Source organism: Cnephaeus nilssonii (assembly GCF_951640355.1).
Source record: "Cnephaeus nilssonii genome assembly, chromosome: 2".
Classification (NCBI taxonomy): Eukaryota; Metazoa; Chordata; class Mammalia; order Chiroptera; family Vespertilionidae; genus Cnephaeus; species Cnephaeus nilssonii.
Genome location: NC_137073.1, coordinates 49653002 through 49677567, shown reverse-complemented (window position 1 = coordinate 49677567; position 24566 = coordinate 49653002). Strand labels below are relative to the sequence as shown.

General features: G+C 39.9%; 1 pseudogene across 1 annotated transcript in view; it reads left to right on the top strand.

Annotated features, from left to right (window-relative positions):
- The first annotated feature begins 3692 nt into the window (after positions 1-3692).
- The window catches only part of LOC307113284 (translationally-controlled tumor protein-like), a 31818-nt pseudogene continuing 10944 nt past the window's right edge, over positions 3693-24566 (top strand). The window contains exon 1 of the transcript XR_013815303.1: positions 3693-3948. The product of XR_013815303.1 is annotated as a translationally-controlled tumor protein-like (transcript). The remainder of the gene's footprint in view (positions 3949-24566) is intronic.

Here is a 24566-nt window from a genome sequence, read left to right as displayed (position 1 = left end):
ACACCCACTGATGGCATGGAGCGCCAGCAGCGGGTGCAAGCAGGGCCAGAGCCGTCAGCGGGTGCAAGTGGTGGCTGCTGCTCCAATCGCCCCTCAGGAGCAGAGGGAGGTGGAGAAGCCCTCAGGGGTTATCGGGGCCGGCAGCCACCGCTCGCACCTGCTGACAGCGCTGAGCGATCGGGACCAGCGCCAGGTGCCAGCAGCAGGTGAGAGCAGGGATGGTACCAGCAGCAGGTGTGAGTGCCAGGCGGGACTGTGGCACACAGGAGCAAAAAATTTTCAGTAACCACCAGAGTCTCACCCTGATGACAGCGACCAGCACCCTTGCCTTGGTCTGACTCCCCCCGCTCACCTGCTCCATCATCCCACCGCAGCCAACACCCGCCATGTTCTGCGCTCTGCCGCCTGCTGCCAATGTCTGCCATGTTCTGTGCGCACCCCCTGGTGGTCAGCGCACATCATAGTGACCTGTTTGTTTCGTTGTGCCTCTCTTCAGTCTATTTGCATATTAGGGTTTTATAGATATAGATAGTCCTCATAATAATTATATGATTAATCTTATGAGGTAGTTCCTATTATTATCCTCATTTTGCAGGTGAGAAAAACATGGCTCAGAATGACGAAAATTTGGTAAATGTGACATAGAAATTTGTAAATGAGGACACAGCTGTTGAGGCTGACACAGGAAGAACAGCAAATCTCTTCCTCAGGATGTGGCTGCAGAGGTGAAGTTTGGCCTGCACTTAGCAAAGGTCTGATTTCTAGTGTGAAATCTCTGAAGAATTTTTCAGAAGTGGTAGAGCATATGCTCACACACACTGGAGAAAGGGACACGTCTGAGATAATAAAGTATCTAATACTAACGGGGTAAGGGTTATAAAACCTGGAGTTAAAATCTGAGAGAGACACAAATAATAAAATGTGGTTATTGAGACTAGTAAGAACAACATGAAAATAAATGAAGAGTAGACGATGAGAAGGCATATGGGTTTATATTTTGGGTGAGTTCCAGAAATTTTGACACTAAAATCACTTGCATTTTTTAAGACAAAGGTTTTGACCCATCTTGTAGGAGATCAGGTTGCAGGATGAAATGGGACATAAGAAACTGAGCCAGAGGGTCATTTCTAAAAACATAGAAGACCTCACCTTTCCCAAAGATGCCAAGCCAGGAGTGAGCAATGCCCCGGCTGAAGCTGCAAACCCACCACTCCCTGAACTTGGCATTGCAGACCCACCCGGGCCGTCACCTTGCCCAGATCTTCACTCTCATTTCCCATTCATTGCAACATGCCCAGGCTCCTCCGGGTAGGCTTCCACTGTAGCTAATAGCAAACCTGAGTTTAGAACGTTTGCTTCTCAAAGTGTGGCCCCTGGGCCAGTAGCATCAACATCATCTGGGGACTTCCTAAGAATACAGAATCTCAGCCCCTGCCCCAAACTTGCTGAATTAAAACCTGCATTTTGATAAGACCCTCAGGTGTGTCCTTGGCTTCTTTCAGTGATGATTCCTAACTTGTGGCCCTGGTAATCTTTGGAAAACATCATCCAATTTCTTCAATTCAGACTTCGGGGGTCCCCGTATACCCATTGTCACCTGACCCAGCCTGGATACACTGACAAACCATATTCTAGGACAGCGGTTGCCAACCTTTCAGACCTCACGGGCACTTGTGTTGGGGATATGGCCATGAACAAAATAAACAACATTCCCTACACTCATGGAACTTACATTCTGGAGAAGGGAGATAGATTGTTTTTTGTGGGTTTTTTGTGGGTTTTTTTAAGGTATAAAATGAAGAAACAGAACCTAAACCCTAGCCTTCTGCAAGGTCACTTCTATTCAAGCACCAAGGTCAGGGCTGGAGTCCTCTGTGTAAAGATCTACTGACTCTGGCCTGACGTCCATCCCCACCCCCCCTCTCTGCTTGCCAGGGGGGGAAAAAGGACTTTGCTGACCCCAGTGCTACAACCTGACATAAATGATCAGTGTTCAGCAGTTTCCAGGGCAGATGGAAACAGTTTGACATTGCCCTGCTACTGGCCCTTCTCCAAATGCAATTCCTTCCGGAGATAGCCACATTTTTAAAGGTAACCACATGCACATCTGTAATGTAACCTGCGGTGCTTATTATGGTATTTAATGAATGGGGTGTAACAGATCAGGGTTTTATGGAGAGAGCTAATAAGCAGGCCTCCTTATGTTTTCATCATAAGACTGCTTGCTCCACAGCCTGCTTTGCTGCCCTCTGTTCAGTCATTCCCACACCCAGAGAGCCACACAGGAGGTGGAGGCAGGCTGTGTCCTTTACTAGGAGCCAAAGGTGACAGCAGGCTCCGCTCCTGAGATGCCACCTGGTTGGTCTGATGTTTAAACTGGGACTTACCACTCTTCATTTTTAAGAAGTTTTATTACCGTGATTTTTATTAAGACCAAATAATCCACCATACACTAATCTGGAGATTTTTATATCAAGAGAGAAGAAAAGCAGGCTACAGCAAAATGAGGCTGAGCAGGACAAGGAAAGAAACGGAGGGCAAGTTTTTTCCACCAACACAAGCGAAGCCTTAGCCCAGAAGCCTCCCTGCAGCCAGAAGGAAAGAACGGTCTCTTTCTCCTTCATAACCCCGGCCCCATTTACTTTTTAAAATTCTGCAGCTTGGTATGTTTACAGAAATTCACCCGGGCATACATAGTTAGACTTCTTTCTCCCGGAAAGATTTTTATTTTACAGTTTCATGAAGGAGGCCTATAATGTCTAGTTCTAAATGAAATAACTGCTGGAATTTCTTTAGTTCTAATCTTTGTCCACATAGACACATACTTTTCACACAAATCTTATCATTGAGTATGTATAATTTTGCATTTCACATTTCTAACTCTATGTTTCACTGGAGGTGTTTTTACAAGTGATCCAATATGGCTTGGGGCCCTATTCTCTAGTTCTTACATTTCAAAATAATAGATTTTGATTTTAAAGTGACTTAAGGTATAAAAACTGAGTTGTAAGAGTTGCTTCAAATGGAACATCTGCTTTTTTTAGTTTCTAGGTTAAGAGACTCTGGCCTCATGAAGTCATAATCTCCCTAGTCACCTTCTGCCCTTTGCTCCATGTCCTCCATGCAATCGTTCTAAAAATCAAATGCCGATATAGACTTTATAGGGGAAAACTGTTTCTGAAGAGATTTCAAACAGAGAAAATTGAGACCATGACTCCAGAAGAACAATCAATTCCAATCCGCTTGAACCACAGGGAGAGACAGAAGAGCGGTGTTGGTGACTGGGGGATTTGACAATCAGAATTCAAGAGGATTTTTAGAAGCAGATGGGAAAATGAAGAGGTTCTTGGAGACAGCATCAAAGCCTTCTCTTGCCTACAACTTGTCAAAGTACCTCTGTTGATTAGGGCCCGACAGATAACAATGTGAAAGGGAAGGACATACTGAACAAATTACTTGTTTACTGTTGCTTAGGAAATAAAAATGATAAATGATGCTCTAGGTCTCCTGTGGCTCCTGTATAATGGAAAGGAGTAAAAAGCTAAGTTTAATACATGCTCATGACAAAAGAATTAATATGAAAGTTGTTGTTTAATATGGTGAATTTAAATTGCCTATTTTAAAAAAAAGTAGTTTAAAAGCCAACCCTAAATATACCAAAAAGAACCAAACTGGAAAATGGAAAAACCTAATGCAATTGTAATGGTTACCTATTGCGGCTTAACAAATCACCCCAAAACTTAGTAGCTTCAAACAAACATTTATTTTCACAGTTTTGGGAATCTAGGAGCAGCTTAACGGAGTGGCTCTGGCTCAAGACTTTCCATTTCAAGACTTGACAGGGGCGGGAAGACCTTCTTTCAAATTCACTCATGTGGCTGTGGTCCGCAGGCTGTAGTCCCTCGCCAACTGTTTACAGAATCATTGTGTGGATCTCTCCCTCGGCTGGTGAGTGTCCTCACCATAGGGTAGCTCGCTTACCTCAGAGTGAATAACGAGAGAGAGAGAGAGAGAGAGAGAGAGAGAGAGAGAGAGAGAGAGAGAGGATGCCTTACATGACCTAGTCACATATCTTCACTTCTACCATATTCTACTGATTAGAAGACAGTCACCAAGTACAGCCCACACTCAAAGGGAGGGGAATTCGCCTGTGTTTTAGGGGAAGCAAGTCAACCAGATGTGTGGATACATTGAACCACAGCACAATAAGCTTTTAAAACAGTGGGGAGTGGGATATATGGAGGGATGGGGAGAGGCACCAGCTTCTAGAAAGAGCAGAGAAGCTAGATACACAGCTCAGCTCCTAACCTCACTGCTACCCCCAGAAACTGCAGACGACAGTTAACAACATCCTAAGGATTCTCACCTTAGGATTCCCAGATTTGGAGAAAAATATATGGAGTGAGTATGCATATCTCTTTCATCTTCTGACTGAGGAACAGTGGGAATGGATGGAGAGAAATGGAGCAAGGATGCTGACTCTTTGGGAAGCATGGAAGGCTCCAGAATTCCAGGCTGAATTAGGGAAACAATCCAAAACCCAAATGTATCTACCAGCACTGCTGGGGCTCCACCCACACCCCCTCAACATTCACAGTTACCATGTTTGCCTTACAGGCTTCCAAGAGCAAGCATCTAGAACTCTCTGAGGATGTGTGTGTGTGAGTGTGTGTGTGTGTGTGTGTGTGTGTGTGTGTGTGTGTGTGTTTGCGCGCGCGCACGTGTTACCAACAGAGCCACTTGGCTTCTTGTGAGGCAGGCAGAAATACTGGGGAGTTAATGACTCCTCCAAGCAAAGCTCAGCCAATGACTGACAACAGGTGGGATGAATATTCAATTCCTCCATCTCTGTTATGTGTTCTATACTGTCTCCTGGAGTTCCCTGGTGGGACTGAGTTCTATTGTCCACACAAATAACTTCGCAGCACACCCTTCCCTTCCCTTCCCTTCCCTTCCCTTCCCTTCCCTTCCCTTCCCTTCCCTGCTCCCTTCCCTTCCCTGCTCCCTTCCCTTCCCTTCCCTTCCCTCCCCTTCCTTTCCCTTCCCTTCCCTTCCCTTCCCTCCCCTTCCTTTCCCTTCCCTTCCCTTCCCTTCCCTTCCCTTCCCTTCCCTTCCCTTCCTCACTTCTCACTCTTCTACCAGTGCTTTCTGAGGTTACTTTCCAAACAAAATACTTTCCCTCATTTCCTTGCCTCAGCTTCTGCTTCTGTGGAAACCCAACCAATTAATCACTGAAATGAATGAAATACACACCCACATGAGGAGTATGAATCCTGGCACAAAACCATTAACAAAATTTCAGAAGAGAGAGTAGAGCCCAGGTAGTGTCAAAGATAACATACTCATCATAATAGCATGATTCCATGTTTATAAAAGAACCCTCTCTTACTCTCTCCATCCAGCCATCCAGCCAATCAGTCATCTACCCACCTCTGTTCACCTATCTATAGACACATATAGAAAGATGTCTAAAATTATCCCCTTCCAATGTTAAGTTTAATTATCTCTAGATGGTATGACTTGAGGTGTTTTTAACCTTTATGCTTGTCCTTTTCCACAGTGTATACATTCTTTATAATAAGCATGTGCCATTTTTATAAAAGCAACAGTGACTTTTTTCTTTAAAAATCAAAGATGCCAGAAAGGGTCAATGGGGAACAAAGGGGATATCTGTAACACTTTCAACAATAAAGATAAATTTAAAAACAAAGAGGAAAAAAAAGCAGAGATGAGAAACAAATATGCCAAGAGGTGAATAAGGGTAGTTCATTCTAGAACGTGAATATAGATGACTATAATTTTCTTTTGTGACTTTTTGTGTTTTTGGTGAAAGTCTATTTTCTCTGCCTCATCCCTATCAAATCAGTAAGTAATGAGTTTTTAAACTGAAAACACACTATGTTGATGAAAGACAGCAAAATAGTTAGTTTTACATATTATAAAGCAGGTAGGAAGGTACTTTAAAGCAGTGAATTGATAAATTGACAAAACCTTTCAGGAAGGTAAATTAGCAATATAAATCAGAGACCTTAAAAATATCTATGCTTTGATCCATTAATTCTGCTATATATTTAGCCTAAGGCAGTTTCCCAAAGCTTGATCTGAGCATCAGAATCAATTGGGCCTCTCCAAAGATGTCTGAATCAATATCTCATTCAGACTGAGATCTTGGAATTTTGCTTTAACAAGTTCTCTTGATAATTCTTATATACATTAAAGCTTAAGTCCTACTGGCCAGGGCAAATGAGAGATTCATTCATTAATGCTTATTGAGTCCCTACTAAGAATCAGGCTGTATTATTAGCCATAATAACACAGAAAAAGTCCTTGTGCTCATGGAGCTTATTTTTTTTACTCAAAAATTTTATATAAATATATTCATTGCAGTATTATTTATGATAAAGAAAACAGGAAGTAAAGGAAATATCCAATGATATTTTAAAGAATGGCAGGAGAAGCTGTTCACCAGGTGTTGTCAAATGAAAGTAGTTACACACTGACAGATCTCAGAGGGGAGATGGGTGGGGGACAGAAAGAGATTAACCAAAGAACTTTTATGCATATATGCATAACCCATGGACACAGACAGGTGTGGTGAAGGCCTGGGGTAGGGTGGGGGCTGGGTGGAGAGTGGCAAAGGGGAAAAAATGGTGAACATCTGTAATATTCTCAACAATTAATAAATAAATAGAAAAATAAATAAATAAATAAAAACATAGTTACAATCCCCTTTGTAAAATATACATATGCATTGATAAAAAGACTAAAGGGAAATATATACATAAAAATACTAATTTGGTTATCTCTGACAAACATGATTATAGAATATTTTTTTATTTCTTTATACTTTTTGTTGTTTTCTAAATTCCTGGAATACACATGAATTCCTGTTAAAAGAAAATACAACGTTTTTAAAAGTATATTTAAACACCAGATAAAATGAGAAATTTCCAATGCTAGGTCTCTCTTTTAAAATATGTTTTAAGTTAACAATATCAGTATACAGTTACTTTTCTTTATAAACTAAACCTTAGAACTTTTTAAAAAATTAAATTTATTGGGGTTAATAAAATTATATAGGTTTCAGGTGTACAAGTCTATAATACATTATCTGTATATTGTATTTTGTGTTCACCACCCCATGCCAAATCTCCTTCCATCTCCATTTATCCCCCTTTTACCCACTTCCACCTCTCCCCACCCTCCTTCCCTCTTGCAATCACCATACTATTGTCTATGTCTGTGAGTTGTTTTTTTCTTTGCTTAACCCCTTCACCGTTAGGAAATCTTACCTTTTGAGACAACATGGATAAACTTCAGAACTTTTGATTCCATTTTGGGAGCTGTTCATTTTCTATTTTAGTCTTAAGGAGATGAGCTCTCAAGTTCTCTGTGAAAGGTGTTTGACTGGCAGGTGAACCGTAATGCTTTCCAACTCCAGGAAGTGGAGAGCTCAGGATTCTTCACTTTCTCTTAAATTTTTAATCTTTATTACTTTTTCTTAATTTCAAATATAATACATAATTGTCATGTGAAAATATTAGAGAGCTATAGAATTAGAAAACTAGCCATAATACCAGCTCTCCCCCATCGCTAAGAAAACCATCAAAAAAGGATTTGGTTATATTCTTTAGATTATTTCTCCATGCATTTTACTATTTTCCCATGACATCTTCCAGAGATCTTTGTAACGGCTGATTATCTTTGTAATGGCTGTATATATTACATTGGATGGACATATGTTGCTTTATTTAAAGAATTCCTCTCATGTAATCTTTTTACATTATATTTCATAACTAACTATTATTGACATGTAAGAAAGTTGTGGATTTGGCATGCTTATAGTTACACCTGGCTTCCTTAGTTATATTTCTCATTAGGCCTTATTGTTTTTTCTTCGATTGTCTTAAATTTTCTATTTCTAGGAAGATAGTCCTTTCATTTAGTGATCATTTTTGTCTTCTCAGTACTTCTTATCCTGTTTCTTCCTATTGTCTTATGCTTTGATTAAGACTTCCAGAAGAGTGATCAGTATCACCAAGCATGGTCATCTGTGTAATTTAGGTAAAAGTTGATCTTTTGGGTTCTGGTATTATTGTGAGAGTTAAGTTATCTAATTAACCTGTGTAAAATGTGACTCTTTTCAAGCACCACATTGCTTTCTCTTAACCTGACAACACACCTTGTAGAAAGAATGTTCAAGGTGGACATTTTCACTGCAGACTGCAGACAGAATGAGGAGGTGATGGATGCAATTTTGTAGATGGTCCCAATTTGCAGTTTCCAGCTTCAGACATGGTCCTGTTCGATTCCCAGTTTCCTATTTCTGCCACCTTCTATCACAGGAAAAGAAAAAGAATTAGAAACCCTTAGGTTCTGCTGTTTTCATACCTGTCCTCTTCACAGACAACTCTTCTCCCAGCTGGACGGTGGTAACTTAGGAAGGTAGAGCTGCTGCATAAAGTCTTACTTGGATACCTCGTGTCTCTCCAGGTCTTGGTTGGAGGGAAACTTAACCTAAAGACTTTGGTAGAATTACTAATATTATTAAGCTGGCCTATAAAGTTGCTTTAAATTGAGTGAGGGAATGGTTAATTTAAAAAATTACTTCCACTGAATCTAAAAATCATGCTAGAAAACTGGAATTATTACGGCTTTGGAGGAGGGGAAGAGGAAGCAAAGATTGAGGTCAGCACAATTCTGTCAATAACCAAGTTGAAAAGTTGGAAAGTTATTTTGTTTTTACTTAGTCTCATCTTGTTCTCAGTAATTGCTTCCTTTCAACCATAAAGTTGTTTAGTGTAGGAGAGATATTCCAAGGCTTCTCTTTATATTCGCTGCTGCAAGATCCCATTTTAGCATAATTACAGTCTTGGAGTTGCAGAGACAGGCTCACTCTATCTAGCTATGCAGCTGGCTTTCTCAAATGACAATAGGATGCTCACCAGCTTAGCAACATCCAAGGCTGTGAGCCAGGGAGAGGCCCTGATGCTGAAATTTTGCCCTTGCTTTGTCTGTATTTCCTTCATGAAAATGAGGAAATGGCTTAGAATTTTTAAAAGCACAACGTTTTTATTATTATTATTATTCTCCTAGGACTTTTAAGGGGACACACTGAGCTTCAAATGCAGATTTCAGAATCCCAAATTAGATGATTAATTTTTACATCTCGAACTGACACTACTGAGCAAAAACAACAATAAAAAGAAAAATGAATTTTGCAGTTTTTCTCTCCTCTTTGTCCTTCTTATATACCTTTTTCCTAATGTAAGTCTAAATTTGCCTGCCTCCTTTACCTGCAGAGTGATTCCAGATTTAGCTTGACAACTTGCTACAGGTTTTTTTTCATGATTTGAAATAATAACTGTTCGAGCTCAACCCTCATTTACCTACTCAGAGACTTTTACTTACATCTGCACCAATTCCCCTGCTTCTCAGTAAGACGAAGGCCCCTCCTGTCTTCTATCCAGCCGACCAGATGTATTTCCTCCTACCTCCAAATCCTACATAATCTTCCTTCACACAAATTTTTGCATCAAACCCCCTTTCTATTTATCACAACCTTAGTTCAGATCTTTATATCCCTTTTCTGAATTATTACAAAAGCTCCCTAAATGGTCCATCTACTTCTAGGATCTCCCTGCCCAAACTCTTTTAAAGGTTTCAGATCAACTTTCCTATAGCACCATTCAAAAATGGATAGACAAAAAAGACTTCTGAACCATTCATTATGTGTCAGGTGCCAAAACTGACACTTGGGATACATAAATGAAAGACACTTTCATGGATGGACTTCCTTCTCTGGACAAACTGATGTCTTTCCTGGCTCCAGGACAGGTTCCATATATCAGTGGTTCTCAGATGGGGTGGGAGTTATTTTTCCCTCCAAAATAACTCCCACCCCATCTGAAAGAGGACTTTTGAAATGTCTGGAGACATTTTTGATTGTCCCAACTTTGATTGAAGAAGGGAGTTACTGTCATCTAGTGTGTAGAGGCCAGGGATGCTGCTAAACATTCTACAATGCAGGACAGTTCCCCACAACAAAAATGGTACAATACAAAATGTCAATAGTGCCTAGGCTGAGAAACTCTGCACATGTTAATAGTTAAAGGAATTGCCCCTTCAGTTCAGTGCTTCCCATTCTCCAAAGCTTGCTTCAACTCCACCTCTCCCAGTTCTCTCTCCAAATTTCTAACGCTCTTTTGGTCTGTCCATGCACAGTGGACAGACCAATACAAAATGTCAATAGTGCCTAGGCTGAGAAACTCTGCACATGTTAATAGTTAAAGGAATTGCCCCTTCAGTTCAGTGCTTCCCATTCTCCAAAGCTTGCTTCAACTCCACCTCTCCCAGTTCTCTCTCCAAATTTCTAACGCTCTTTTGGTCTGTCCATGCACAGTGGGTGTATAAGCATCATTTTCCTTTGGAGATAGTTCTCTGTGTCCTATGTGCCCTAGCTTGTCAGGGTATTGCTACAAGTCACTGGGCCCACATTCTACTTTATTATCTATATCACCAAACACAGAGTCCTGCATATATTACACAATTAGTAAGTAGTTGCAACTAAAAAGATGAACCCATCAGCCCAGAAATAGACAGTGGAAGTGGTCAGAGGAGAATCTGCTGCAGAGTAAAGATTAGGGCAATTAATCTTCAACAATCTCATTAAGAGCAAAGCTAAGAGAAATGAGAATATGGAAAAAGGAACAAGGACCTCAAGATGTACTGCCTCAGATAGGAGGGTTGAAAGTGCACTTAATCAGATTTTATTTTGGTAAAATATACATAAGAAAACTTCTCATTTTAACTATTTTCAGTGCATATTTCTGTGATACTAAATGCTTTCATATTGTTGTGCAACTATCACCACCAACCAACTCCAGAACTCTTTGCATTTTGTAAAACTGAAACTCCATATCCATCTACACTAATAAAAGAGAAATATGCAAATTGACCATATAACTCTGTGACACCCACCAGCCAATCAGGAGTGAGTATGCAAATTAACCCAACAAAGCTGGTGGGTTAATTTGCATACATAAGCACAAAGCAGCTGGGCGGGGCTGGATGCCTGCTATGAGGGGGAGGGCGGGAGGTGGAGGGAGCTATAGGAGCGGTGCTCCACCAGGAGCGAGGACTTGCAGGCTCCTGGGCAGCCAGGAGCAAAGCCAGGGGAAGGAAGGCCTATTCTAGCACGAATCTTCGTGCAATGGGCCTCTAGTTAAACAATAACTCTCCATCCCCTGCTTTCCCCCAACCTCTGACAGCCACCATTCTATTTTCTGTCTCTATAAATTTGACTATCTGGGAACCTCATCATATCAGAAGAATCATATAATCAAGTCTTTCATAACTGGCTTATTTCACTTAGCTTAATGTTATCAAAGTTCATCCATGTTGTAGCATGTGTCAGAATTACCCTTTTTCCATTGTATCTATATACCACATGAGTTTTAGCATGGATTTTTTTCTATTTATGCAAATAAAGTTGTTGGAATTTTTATAGAGATTGCATTGAATCTTTAGATCACTTTGAGTAGTATGGACATCTCAATGATGTTACATATTCCAGTCCCTGAACGCTGGATGTCTTTACATTTACTTATTATGTCTTCTTTAATTTCTTTCAGCTGCATTTTATAGTTTTCACTGTACAAGTCAAATAAATTCTTCTTTAAAAGAAGTTATTTTTTCAAACAAAATAATAACAGTATTAGAATTTTTAACTAGAAATTATTCATCCCAAATCTTATTTCTCAACAGATCATTTGGCCTCATTTCCCCCATGTCTTCTTCTAGTCTTATCTACACACATATATATAATTTCAGTCATTAGATGAATCCAATTATGAGCCTTGATTTCTATACTTATTAGTAAACCCTACTCATTTTCCATATTGTCACACAATCACTTTAGCAGATTCTGAGGGTGCTATACCAATAGTGGGCTCTCTCTGGGATGGGGAAAGACAGCTGTGGCCTGGGCTTTCTCTAACTTTAACTCTAAAATGCATCATTTAACATTTGGAATCCATCTTGAAAGACAAGATTCCCAAAGCACCAAGAACATTTATTTGCTACACTTATCACCGTGGATGACTGAAATATTTATATCCATCTGTAACTTTCAGTTACTCAGTTTTCAATAGCTATGAAACTGAATAAAATGCAAATAGGTGTTTTTATATATTAAGAGCCATTTTAGCAATGTTTTATCACCTTTCTTGAGATGAAAAACTAAGCTGATAGTGTTGAGTGTCGAGTTGAGAGGTATGAACAGGTTTGGGAAGACTTGCCATGCCAACGTTTATAGCCAGACTAGGTTACATGCCTCTCCAGTGAGAGCAGTCTGTCTCCTGGAATTATATCTCTCCTCAAGTCGTTAGAAGCAACCTGTACGTTCTTGACTGCATCAGTGAAAGCCCACAGTTTCCCTTTCCTTTTATAAGATTTATGCCATTTCTTGGATGACTTGAAGGACTAATAAAATGTAAATATTCGTCTTGGATTCTTTCTTTCCCCAGCTACCACTACCTTTTTTTTTTTCTTTCTTAATTTAGGGATCAGGTATTTCTAATCAGACTTACTAAAGATATTATGGGCAAAAAATTATACCAAGTATTTTTTCCCTTCTCCTCCTCCTTTTTTTTTCCCATCATCATCATCACCATCATAGTTTTTTACTCCTATTTTAAAACTATATAAATGTCTTAAGCACATTTTTCTACTGCCACCACTTTCTTGGGGTTCAGGAATTGAAACATTGGTAAAGCCACACTCACAATGTTCCTTTTAATTAACTTCTAATGTTTGTTTTCCTACTCAGTTTAAAATGGGATCTTTTTTTATACTAGAATATATTTTGACAGTCTTGGATTAAAACTTTTTTTAGGGTGGGGGTGGACGGGGGGAGCTAAATGGGGGGTCGGGAAGGAGACATATGTAATACTTTAAACAATAAAAATTTTTTAAAAAAATACTTTTTTTTAACTCCCAGAGATGAGACCTGAAAGGTCTGAGACCTTACTTAAGAGGTTAAAATAACAAATACCTCACTGAACTTCAACTGGAGAACTAGTTAGTTTAACTTTTTAGGCTGGTTGCCCATGGTGGGCTGCTTCTATCTGTGGGGCACGCTCACCTTCTGTAGAGTGCAGAATGCACACATTTTAGCCAGTCACTTTCAACAGACACCAGGGAAGTAGATAGCTCCATTAGGCAGTGTCAGAGAAGATAAATGTGTGTAAATTACTTGCCAAAAATGCTTAGTGAGCATCAGAGAGATGGGTTCTGCCTTCCAAATTATTCACCAGACTATTCAGAAGTACTGAAACATTCATTTTTCATTGCAAATTATTAACCAGAAGCCAAAGACAACTGTCTTCTTGTAACGCCCACAGGAACTTTTCCCTTTAGTGTTCAACCCATTAAAAAGGTATAAAAGAATGCTCATCACTACATCCCAGCCATCTAGGATGTGACTGGGGATTTTATGCAGAGAAACCCATGGATCCTGGAAGGTCAGCTATCTTTAGATGAATTTGTTTCAGTAATATCAACTTGTCTGTTTTTCTTTGTGTAAAAATACTGAAATAAGTGATCACAGTCTGTATATGTATTATATACACTGAGTGGCCAGATTATTATGATCTCTGAATGCATAATAATCTGGCCACTCAGTGTGTGTGTGTGTGTGTGTGTGTGTGTGTGTGTGTGTGTGTGTATAGGAGGCCCGGTGCATGAATTCGTACATGGGTGGGGTCCAGCCAGCCTGGCCAGGGGGAGAGGACATAGGCGGTTGGCCGGCCTGCCTGATGGTCGAACTCCTGGTTGAGGGGACAATTTGCATAATAGCCTTTTATTATATAGGATATACACTGAGTGGCCAGATTATTATGCGTTCAGAGATCATAATAATCTGGCCACTCAGTGTATATAAATGTATCACAGTCTGGATGATACATCTTTCTGAGAGGCAGGACCTGGTTTAAGTCATGATATATTGAAAATGCAGCAATTTCTTTTTGAGTCTAGAAAAGGTCTACTGAAGAAGTCAACCATCTCTAAGGAACTGTTTTTAAAAATGAGGGCCTAGGACTATCTGCATCAGAATTATCTGGCTTTTTTTTAAAAAAAAAAAAAATCCAATTTCAGCTTTACCCGTTTGGCTCGGTGGGTAGAGTATCAGCCTGAGGACTAAAGGGTAACAAGTTTTGATTCCACTCAAGGGCACATGCCCAGGTTATGAGCATGTCCCCAGTAGGGGGCATGCAGGAGGCAGCCAATCAATGACTCTCTCTTATCATGGATGTTTCTATCTCTCTCTCCTTCTCCCTTCCTCTCTGAAATCTGATTTTTAAAAATGTATTTTTTAAAAATCAGATTTCAGAGTTTCACCCCAGGTTTTTAGCAAACACCCCAGGCGATTCTGATGCCAATGGCCCCAACATCTCTCATCTAAGAAGTACCGTCCTGGGGAGCCAGGAGAGCACCCCATAAAGCCCCCCTCGAGGAACTGATTTCTCTTTTTCCCTTTGGCAGAAGGAATTCAGCATTTATACTGCTGAATTATTTCACTCTGCAGAACTACTCATAGAGAAGAATTAAGAGAAGTTATCGTGACATCTGTCAACTTCATCATCTTTTCTCACTCTGGTTATTTCTTCAGTTTTTCTCCATAATGAACCTCGTGCTCCAGCTGTGGGCCCTTAGTCATTCTCATTTACTTTTATGTAGCTCACTAAAGAGCAGAGAGCTATCCACCATAGCCACTACGTTTAGGGAATGAATCAATTATCAAATGATTATTCTTTGATTAGTATCTAATAGTGAGTGACTAGAATTCTAGCTAGAATTTTTTCCTTTTGACCACTAGAACACTTGGAAGAGAAAGCATACAATAGGAGGTATAGGAGAATATAGGAGGTATAGGAGCATTGTCCGTTTGAAACCATTTCTTAGGAAACTTGTATAAAGGTATTGGAGTTCTCGTTAATGCTTTTCTTATTGCTCTGGAACACCCGCCTCTCCAACCTTCTTATCAATTCCTTTTATGAGAACACATAGCTGTCCCACTCCTCTGTTTGCCATCACCAAGGTGCCCCTCATATTTACAAAGGGGCTTCCGGCTAAAACCGTCTCTTTCTTCTTGTACACCAGACTTTGTTCTCCTGCCCAACTTTGCCAATTCACTTATTAATATCAATGCAGAAATCCAATAAAATATTATCAAACAGAATCCGGTAGCACATCAAAGAAATAACACACCAGGCCAAGTGGGTTGGGTTTCATTCTATAGGTGCAAAGGTAAGCCACTTTTAGGAACTCCACTAACTTAAGTTATTTTAATAGATCTTAGGAGAGCCCTGGCCAGTTTGGCTCAGTGGATAGAGCGTTGGGCTGCAGACTGAAGGGTCCTGTGTTTGATTCTGGTCAAGGGCACGTACCTCCGTTGCGGGCTCAATTCCTGGCCCTGGTCAGGGTGCATGCAGGAGGCAACCAATCGATGTGTCTCTCTCACATCAGTGTTTCTCTCCCCCCACCTCCCTTCCACTCTCTCTAAAAATCAATGGAAAAATATCCTCAGGTGAGGATTAACAAAAAATAATAATAATAGATCTTAGGAGAAAAGTCATCTAAGATCCATTTCCATAGATGCTAAAAAAAGGGGGGGGCTCTTAAAATATATGTATATCTATTCATTAAAACTCTGAATCCTTTACATGATTGAAGAGATCTGTCTAACTCCAAAGCCATCATCATACTTAATGGGGAACCACCAGGAACATTTCCACCAAAAACATAAACAAAGGATATGTATTACTCTTACTTCTCTTAAGAAGCACTGTAGTAAAATGGTGAAATTTGAGGACTTTGATATTCATCTACCAAGATTCAAGTCCAAACTTTGCCATGTAGAACCTATGTGATTGTGAACAATTTATATAATATTTTTGTGCTGAGTTTCCCCTTCTGTAAATGATAATAATTCTTAAGGCTGCTTGTTATAAGGTGTAAATAGCTTGATAGGGTGTAAAGTACTTACACCCTACAAGGTATATAAATACTCAATAAGTTTTAACTATCTTTGCTATTATTTAACATTAATTTTTAGGTACTAGACAAACCAAACAGGTAGGAGAAGGGAATTAGAGATATTAAAGGAGAGATAAAATTATTTACATTTTCAGTCACTGTAATTGTAAAACTGGAATATGAAAGAGAATCTACTGCAAAACTACAACAAATAAGAAAATTCTATAAATCCTATCTTTATTAGAGGGAATATGCTAATTGACCATCATGCCCTCACAAAGATGGCAGTGCCAAAAAAAACAAAGATGGCAGTGCCCACAGCCAATAAGGAGGGAATATGCTAATTAAATGCCACGCCATCAAATATGGCGGCACCCACAGCCACAAGATGGCGGCACCGTGCCACACACATGCCTCCAGAGTCCCCCAGTCCTCTCAGCCCCCCAGCTGCCCAGGGACAGCCCAAGGCACAGGCAAGCCTCAGATGGTGGCTGCCCAGCCGCCCAGGGCCGCCTGAGGCTCAGGTAACCAGGGCCAACTGAGGCTTGCGCTGCTGGCAGTGGCAGCAGCAGAGGTGTGATGGGGGCGTCGCCTTCCCCTGATCGCCCAGTTGCCTCCCACCCCTGAGGGCTCCTGGACTGTGAGAGGGGGCAGGCTGGGCTGAGGGACCCCCCCCCCCCCCTCCAGTGCATGAATTTTCATGTACCGGGCTTCTAGTAGGGGTATAAAATTCACATTCAGAAATTATGAAGACCTGAGTAAAAAGAAAGACATACCATGTTCCTAGATAAGAAAATTCAACATCATAAAGATGTTAAACCTTTCTAAGTTAATTTGTAAGTTTGACACTGGAATTTTTTTAAATTGGATAACCTGATTCTAAATTTTATAGGTAAAAACAATAATGCAGGAAGTTCCAAGGAAATTCTGGAAAAGAAGGGAATAAGTGGCAATTAATTCCACCAGATATTTGATATTGTAAAGCCTCAACAATTTTTTTTAATCTTCTCCTGAAAATGATACATATATTTTTTTAAAATATGTTTTTATTTATTTTAGAAAGAGAGGAAGGGAGAGGGAGAGGATAGAAACAATGAGAGAGAAACATCAGTAGGCTGCCTCCTGCACGAGCCTAGACTGGCAGTCAAACCTACAACCTAGGCATGTACCCTGATCAGGAATCAAACCTGCAACCTTTTAGAGTATGGGATGATGCTCCAACCAACTGAGCCACGCAGCCAGAGCCTCAATAATTTTGTAAAAGTATATTCTAGCACACACATAGACAGATTAACTGAGTAGAATATAAGCTCAGAAGTGAGCTTAAACACATACAAGAATTTAGTGTAAAACAAAGTTGTCATCTAAAATCAATGGGGAAAGGAAGAACTATTTTTTTTTTAAACTGGTGATGGGGTAACAGCATAACCATCTGGAAAAAATAGAAGTAGAACTGTGAGGAGTCTGGGATTTTACCCTCTTGCAAGCTAACAAGTTAGCCTGCTAGGATTTCATAAATGCTCTCAGAAGATTTGAAGATTCCTGGATCAGAGACAAAAGATTGTATTACTCATGCACAGCAGGAAACATGAGCTCCATAATTACATTGGTTCCCTTGCTCCCTAAGTACCGCTGGGGTAATGCAAAGATTGGTCCAGGTGGATGGTGCACACACAGCGGGTTGTGCACAGTTGAAGTATGATCTTAGGAAACCCTCCATCTTATAAGGAGACTGCTAGAAAACCTGGCACAGAAAGAAACATTACCTTTACTATACTGGACAGAAAACAAATCTGCCCTTTGACCGCTTGTCTCCCAAGGCTGATCACTATGCAAATTCCTTGAAAAGATAGTTCAGAACAAAAGTCATCAGAAGATGCATAAAAACATGAGTATTCCATGGAGAATTAACTGTCAACATACCTTTACCTTTATATCAGGATAAATTCCAAATGAATCAAAGAATTAAATCTTTACCAAAGAAAAGTAAGCAATAACAGAACCATAAGGAGAGATAAAAAATCCTCAGAATGGCAAAGACTTTTTTATGTCACAAAAAATATCATGACATGATTTTTAAGTGCATGCTAAAATCACCATAAACAAAGTCAAGGAACAAACTTGGAAAAATAATTTGCAACCCATATCAGTAACAAAGACCTAATTAACCTCATATAGCTGTTACAAATAAAATGCTAAGTGAAAAACCAAAGCCCAAGGAAAAAAAAGTGGGGAAAGGAGATAAACAGTTCACCAGAAAAAATACATAAGTGACTCTTAAGCATATGAAATATTTTCCTTTCTACTCACGATAAAAGGGGGATAAGTCCATTAAAATTACAGCGACTATATTTCTCACCTATTAGATTGGCAAAACCACAAAAATGTTATAATATACTATGTTGATGGTATGGAGAAATACGCACTTTCATATGTTGCTAGGGAGAAGATAAATTGAGACAATCCCTATGAAGGGGAATTTGGCAATATTCTCAATATTACAAATGTACATGTTCCTTGTCCTAGCAATTCTGTTTCTAGGAACTTACAGATATAATTTTCTTATTATTTGTAGCAGTTTTCAGAAAACACACAAGAATATATAAACAATATTCATTGCAGCATTGTTGGAAATAGAAAACTATTAGAAATAACAAATTTCTACCAACAGGGGATTTATTAAATAAATTATGCTGCAATGATTTATTAAATAGATTATGATGTAATACTCTATGACCATAAAAAAGGATTAGAGTGCTCTATGTGCAGCTATGGAAAAAATTCTAATAGATAAAGTATTTTTAAAGTTGATACAGAAGAGTATGTGTTATCTGTTGCTTTCTGTTTTTAAAAAGGGAGCATAAATTTATGTTTGACTATTTTTATATAAAATGCCTCTGGAAAGATACATGAGTAACTAATAATAGTGAGTGCCTTTGGGAAGGGGGACTGGGTGTCTGGGAAAGAATGTCTTTCCACTGTACAACTCAATCAGTCCACAAATAATAGAACCCTCTAGCTAGTTTAAATAGGACCTGTAAGACAAAACTCACTGGAAGGGCTAGAAAAGCAGACTCTAGAACAGGCCCCCAAAACAACTCCCAGAAAAACACCAAATGTTCAAGGGAACTGCTGCCTCTTTCACTGTCGAGAAATTGGGGTGCAGGGAGTGGAGGAAAAGAAATTTGCTGACTTAACTTCTGATTCATCCAACCTAGTTTCATTTCAGTGATCAGAGGCAAGTCAGAGCCACAGATGTTGGCTGGAGGAAAACTTTGCCTTAGCTCCAGTCCAGGAATCAGCCGATACCATTCTCATTAGCACGATGGAGGACTTCCATGCCATTTCTCTCCCCACATAACTTATTTCCAAACTCAAATTTTATGAAAATATGTCTGATTGGTATACCTCATTCATATCTGGAACCCTAGTTTCAAGGATATATTTAAATATAGGTTTTGCTTTTCAGCCTCCACCGTATAGGAAGTTGGAGCACATGCTAACAATCCCATCTATTGGATTTACTACAATATTACTTTAAAATTTTTTGAACCATGAGAATTATTAACTATTGTTTTTAACAAATTAAGTTAAAAAATTAAAAGCTTATCAATTCTGGCTTATAAGGGCTTTATTCATAATCACAAAAATAAAAATAATCCCAAAACATTTGTTTTAAAAAGAATGAAAACAACCCAGATGTCCCTGTATTAGTCTTCTCAGGCTGCTGTAACAAAAATACCACAGACCAGGTGGCTTAAACAACAGACATTTATATTCTCACAGTTCTGATGGCTGGGAAGTCCAAGATCAAGGTGGCAACCAATTCAGTTTCTGGTGAGAACACTCTTCTTGGCTTGAAGATGGCCATCTTCTCTCCGTGTGCTCACATGGTCTGTCCTCAATGCGTGTGCTCAGAGAGAGAGCTCTGGTGTCTCTTCCTCTTCGAAACAAGGCACCAGCCCAATCAGGTAGGGCCCACCCTTATGATCTCATTTAACTTTACCTCCTAAAGGCCCTATCTCCAAATACAGTTAGGGTTGGGTTAGGGTTTCAATAATCGAAATTTAGGGGGCACACAATGTAGTCCATTGCAGTCCCTTAACTGCAGAATGAATAAACAAAATCTGGTACATCCATGCAATGAAATACTCAACAATAGAAAGGGACAAATTATTGAAACATAAAAATGTGGGTGAATCTCAAATGCATTATGCTATGTGACTAAATCCAGACTGAAAAGTCATTATACCATATGAACTCATTTATAGGATGTTCCAGAAAAGGCAAACCTATCGCTGCAGAAAACAGATCAGTATTACTAAGGAATAGAGAAGGGTTTGACACAACGGGATGTGGAGGAATGTTTTGGTGTGATACAATTATTTCATATCTTCATTGTGGCAGTGGTTACATGACTGCATATGTATATCAACACTTGCAAAACTGTATACTAATTTATGGTATCTAAATTAATTTTTTAAATGAAAAAAACACACACCTATTCTATACTTTATCAGCTAGTTATAAGGTAATAATGTCTATTAATGATACAATAGTTCTTCCCTACCAAGGGTTTCTTATTTTTACTTTTTTAACATAACAGAGCCTACCAGGAAAAGATAACTAAAGCAATGAATCTCAACAAAAGTTTAGGGAAAGATTTTTTTCTTGGAGTAAGGAGGTCCTTTGTGTAAACCCACAAGCGGAAAGTCACTTACTGAGCCTCCAAACCACCAACTAGTTATTCCATAACTAATATGATTGCTAGCCAGGGTAAAGGAGGAATCCTTGGAAACGGCCCTGTTCTTTCTTCCTGGGAGCCAGCTTTCTAAAAGAATGGACGAAGCCATCAAAGTGAATCGGAGAACACAACCCAACCTGCTGTGTCCTGTAGCAACACCTGCCCAGGGGAGGAAAGCTAGGGTTTCATACCCACCCCCCTCCCCTCTCTCTACTTTCCTGCCATCTGCCCAGGGTCCACACAGCAACCAAATATCATTTCTACCATGTTTTACCACCAACAAAAGAAAAACAAACTGATGAGCCACGCCCTTTGTTATAGCAACATCAGGAATTTTTTTTAAGCCCCACCAAGCAGGAAGTTAACAGATGAAAGCCACAGTCGCTAATGGAACTTCTCATAGAGAAAACAAGTAGCATGGCATTGATAGGCTTTCCATTTGATATGAAGTGAAATCTGCTTAAAGTGTTTTTAGGGAATCATCAGACTAGAAATCACCAGAGTGGAAAGGTCGACCTGTCCGTGATGAAAACAAAAACTATTTTGCTTCAAAATAATATCACCCACCACTTAGATTCCTCTCATCAATCCCCCGATAGCCAGCTTTGCACACTGTGGAAAGGTGGGCGCGAAGTCTGTTATCCACACTTTTCGAAGCTGGAGATGTAGTCTGAAGAGTAGACAGCAGTGGGGGTGGGGATGTACAGGTGGCACTGCTCCTGGAGGAACTGTGGGCCTGCATTCTACCCTCTGGAACTGAGCCTCCAGCTCTTCCTGTGAGTCTGAGCGTTGTGTACGTTGGGTACGGCTGCCCTGGAAGAAAGCATGACCACTGTGAAGAATATATCTGCAAGACTGCTGGGACTCAGCTTAGCTGTACATGCTTGTTGCTTCATTTCTGCAGCCTCAGAGAGGAGCTCCGCATTGCCTTTGTCAGGCCTGGACTGCCCAATGATACCCTCGGAAAATCGACTCCTTCCTGCCCCTCTCAGCCAGTCACTCATCCCTATTTTTAGGATTCCCTAGCAACTGAGAAGTCTGTTATTCCATAACTAATATTTTGCATTCCTGAGTTCATTACTACACTTATCATCCCTCTCCCTTCCCCAAAATGTATCTTATCTTCACTGAAAATTATCTCCCCAAATGCATGTCATATTGTTACTGCCACTTCTCCAGGGACAGGAAAAGCACATTTATCAGAATCTGCCCTGGGCCTCATAACTCCCGGATTCAGGAAATTCCTCCTATGTCCGCCCTAAACTCCTTCTAATGAAGTTGAATCCTATTTCTATCTCCCCATCTTCACCAGAGATGAGGAATAGCAGATCAGCATTCTCTTTATGTGCTTTCATTTTACTTTATTAGAAACAAGAAATGCACAATTTTTAAAAGCAATTATTTGCTTTTGAAAAAGCCACAGGGCAAGAGAGCTGCACCTGCCCCACCATGGCCCCAGTATTGGAGGAAGTGGAGGGAGAATTTCAGGCCTAAGGAATTCTGCCATTTTTGTTGTAAGTCATAGAAACGTTTGTGCTACTGTTGTAAGATGTTACAAGATAATGGAGTGGGGGGAAATCTCTGTCTTTTTTAACTCAGCATAATTTTGAATCATTCAGTCTTGGCAGGTCTAGTTTCCACCCATCACTCCCTCGTACTAACAGCTTGCTCCTATTCTCAGCTTGGTGGGAATGTTTGACTGTGTGATATATTTTGGGAAAATCAGCTAGAGCCATTGAATGCACAAATGAAGAAGCTAATTTTATAGTTATTTAAGATCATGCTAACCTTAAAAAACTAATCTTCCACCATAAAAAAATAATTTTAAATGTATCATATTTATTATGAACATTTTTTTCTGATGAGAAATTGACAATATGTTTCTTTTACCATGAGAACTTGACAATAGCCGGTTCTACAGTGAGCTTTCAACAAATACCAGTGTACTTTCAAGTTGGACAGTGTGGGTTCTAGATTACTGATACAGAACCTCTACTTCTGCTTTTCTGTGGCACCTGGTTTGCTCCACTGAAGAATTCATTGAAGATGCTCTTTGAGCCAGGCCCTTCATTTTCTTGCCAACTATTTGAAGTTTTGCCCAGTGCAAAGCTCTAATCATTCTAGTACTTAATGGAATGACAAGATGGGAATGTGCGTAATTGGCATTAGCATGGGCTCTGTGGGACCATGACTTCTAAACTTTTTTATATAGATTAGAATATACCTTGGTTTGACATTGACTTCAGCCAAATAAGCCAAGATAGAAAATTAATGGAGATAGAAGAGGGCATAGAGGGGATAAATGGTGATGGAAAATTAAATTAAATTAACAGCAACAAAGAAAATGAAAGATATTGTGGGATTCTGGGTAAGTCAGGGGCACTGATTGGCTCAAAGAGCCCCTTTTACCCAGACTATTACATGCCACTTAACAATCCAATGGAATGTTCACTATTATGACAATTACTACCAAGATTAAGGTATGTGCAGATTTAACACTTCTACAACTTTACCATCAGAATCTGCCTTTTAGATATTATCATCTGCTTCTTAGTGAATGGTTAAGGTCAGGATTAAATGTCTTCTAACAGCTTCATCCATATTAATATACTTTTTTCCAAAGAATTATTTTAATTCTCAACCACACATACCAAATGATGTAAATAATTTTTATTGTTATCTAAAATAAGCCAAAAAGACCACTTTTGCATCAGCCAGCTGTACGTTGGAACAAAAGTATAATTTTGACAAAATTATTTAGACTGCCTCAATTTTCAGAATCACTTTGCTCCTCTGATGCTCTGGTAGTTTTAGCCAAATGCTGCTCTGGAAGATACCACCCAGAGGGTTCTCTGGGTCCTCAGAGGTCTTTGGTCCCCTAATTCCTTGGGAAAGCTTTTGGCCGAGCAGCTAGAGGCCGAGCTGGGAGCTGCCCTCCTCTCTCCCAACTTTTTAGTCCATGGGAGAACTAGCAACTCTCCTTTGTTTCAGAAAGCACAGAGAAACTCGCTGCTTTCCAGGGCTGCTTTTCCTAACTTCCCGGCGTCAGGATTTGCTGGTTCTAAGTAAGGTAGCCCTCACCCCATTTCCCCTCTCCTGTTCCTTTCTGCCTCCCGCCAGCAGGAGCAAATAGTGGGCGTCACATGTCTCCAGACCCAGCCAGGAACAAATTAAATTCGGGTACCCAAAGGGGCCATTTTGTTCCTTACTAAGGGCGAGTCCAGCATTTTCTTTGTTTAACACCTGAAAGGCCAGATTGTAATAGGGATTGTAATACAGCTAGAGACAGCACATCCGAGTAGTTCCTTATGGGGAGATTGTGCCAAAAGGTTCTACTTCATTCTATGCAGCGCCTATGAGCTAATTTGTGAAAGAAGACTTTTGGCCCTGAGCACATTTCTTCCAAGTAAGTAGGAAAGTTAGGTAAATATTATGCAAGTTACTTTGAAGCTAGTACTCCATATTCCCTTCACTATCTGTTTAATAACTGTTTTAAAATATCATGTTTTGAAGGGAGCTTTGTTTTTCTCAGCTCTTTCCCCCCATCTGCTACATTTTGTAACAAAGCCATAATCTGGTGTTTATGCGATTAGTTGCTGTGGAAGTTCATGCAATGCTCTGCTGCGGTGCTTCCCGGAGACAGCCTGGGTCGGTAACCGGGTTTGAAGCGGAAGTATTAAACTATAGTAAGCACTGGAAAAAGTAGGATATTTAATAAATAGAATCCATTTTAGAATTAATATGCACTCACCTTTGTACTCATATATTGCTTAGTTGCAGGTGC